Genomic DNA, 2,388 nt, shown 5'->3' with positions numbered 1-2,388 from the left:
AAAAAAAGAACAACAACGCTTTTTGCTCCCACCTATTTCCTCGTAATCGCTGAAGGCCCCTACTCCCCAAGCCATCGCCGTGTTGAAGAGCAGTCCCATAGACATCCTCTGTGTGTTGGAGTAAGCCTCCGGGGATCCTCCCGTGGCCCAGTACGGGACGAAGAACACGATGAACCCTAAGGCAGCTGCCACTGCTCCGAGATTAGCTGGAAGGGCGGAAGGGAGATGTGTGGTTATGTCAGAGAGTTTACTGGAAACCCTCTCTGGTTATGTGTTATATGATATTAGTTCATGTTCTCTGTACGTTATGTGGTGTACCCCATATTATGTCATGTTATGCCGTACCTGTATCATTCATTGTCCCTGTTAATCTGTGTTCACGGATGAAATCATCATCTACCGTTTATAATAAATGAACTACACTGAGAAGTCTTTCTTCAGGAGAGAGATATTGTCGCGTCAGTTTCCATTAATACTAATAATATTAATAAGTATTGCTACAACGCAAGAAAGAGTGAACTGGAGGTCCATGATCGCCCACGCCAGTCGGCAAGGCACCAGACGATGATGATAGTGCATGTCCCCACTAGGAAGCAAGCTCTATGCACTTTACACTACACTATATTATTACCCCAGCAGACCATAGAACACTCAGAAACATTCCCAGCTTCCTGGAAAGCATACAGTGCAAGCAGCTTGCTAAGCGCTCTAACACTAACAAACTGACAAGATCTTTCACTGTCTATAGCTGGGTACCCATTTTCACCAGGCTGAAATGGGGAAAATTCGTGTTAAGTGCCTTTCCCAAGATTAATAAAGTGTGACGTTTTATGCCAGTTTCCATTAATATAGTGTGACGTTTTATGTCCGTTTCCATTAATAAAGTGTGACGTTTTCTGTCAGTTTCCATTAATAAAGTGTGACGTTTTCTGTCAGTTTCCATTTATAAAGTGTGACGTTTTCAGTCAGTTTCCATTAATAAAGTGTGACGTTTCTGCCAATTTTCATTTATAAAATGTGACGTTTTCTGTCAGTTTTTGTGACGTTTTCTGTCAGTTTCAATAGATAAAGTGTGACATTTTCTGTCAGTTTCCATTAATTCAGGGTGACGTTTTATGTCTTCCTAGCCTGCACACGTCTAACAATTTCTAAAGTGTGATATCTTTATGAATGTAGTGTGCGTTGAGCATTAATTGGGAAAATGGAAACGTGAAATCTAACATAATAAATGACAATAATTTATTGTTGTTAAAAAGAAGCTTAGTTTTAGTAGAGGTTTTTCGGCGCTCGCAACTGCATAAGGTCATATGAGCGCCAGAGGATTAGAGGTGTTACAAGAGAGTAACAAAAAAAAAAAAAAGGAAGGGGAGATAAGAAAAAAATAGATGTGTTTTTAAGCCCCCATAGGCACAACTTATTATATCATTTGGGATACAAAAAATTATAAAAACTAAAAAATCAGTCTAACTAAAAGTTTGTTAGAATCCAGTCTTACACATACTAAAACAAAAAGAAAACACAGTCTAACTAAAAACAAAAAACCCCCCAACCAAACAGTCTTACCAAAAAAAAAAAACCCCAGTCAAACACGCTGCAAACATCGAGAAATTTACAAGCTACAAACCTCGCTGTACGAAGACGCTGACCATGAAGCAAAAGGTGACGATGGCGAAACTGTAGACCAGCATGAAGGCGAAGAACAGGCTCATGCTGGACTGGGGCAGGGTCTCCGTCACCGAAATGATGATGGTGTAGAGGATCATGACGAGTACCATGTAGATGCTGCAGGTCACGAACCACGCCGTCCAGTACGAGGCCGAGGTCAGACCCATCAGCTTCATGGATTCCTGGGAATGGGAAGAAGAGAGGGTAACAAAAAAAACCCACCAACAACTCAGTCTTACTAAAACCCAGTCTTACTAAAACCCAGTCTTACTAAAACAAAAAACAAACCCCAGACTTACTGAAATAAAAAAAACCCCAGTCTTATTAAAACTTAAAAAATCAGTCTTACTAACTAAAACTTTTTAAAAAAAACCAGTCTTACTTACTAAAAAAACCCCCCCAAAAACCCAAACTTACTAAACACACACACACGAAAAACCCCCAACAAAAGCTGTAGGCTGTTCAGTTGGTAACACAGAATTCTACACATAGGTGTAGAATTCTGTTCAGTTGGTAACTAACTTGCTACTCCAGAATTGGTTGCTTTTATGGACAAGCTGGCTAACCCAGATTTCGGGGGTTTCCAGAAATCTTGACCTACACCAAAAGTGGGCATTGTAATTCTAAGGTAGCAAACTGTTATCCAATGACTGTTTGCGTGTTTACATCCGTGTATGTAAATGTGTGTATATGTGTGTGTGTGTGTGTGTGTGTGTGTGTGTG

Source organism: Aplysia californica, unplaced genomic scaffold (assembly GCF_000002075.1).
Source record: "Aplysia californica isolate F4 #8 unplaced genomic scaffold, AplCal3.0 scaffold00721, whole genome shotgun sequence".
Lineage (NCBI taxonomy): Eukaryota > Metazoa > Mollusca > Gastropoda > Aplysiida > Aplysiidae > Aplysia > Aplysia californica.
The sequence above is the reverse complement of the archived record's forward strand: the minus strand, read 5'-3'. Positions refer to the sequence as shown.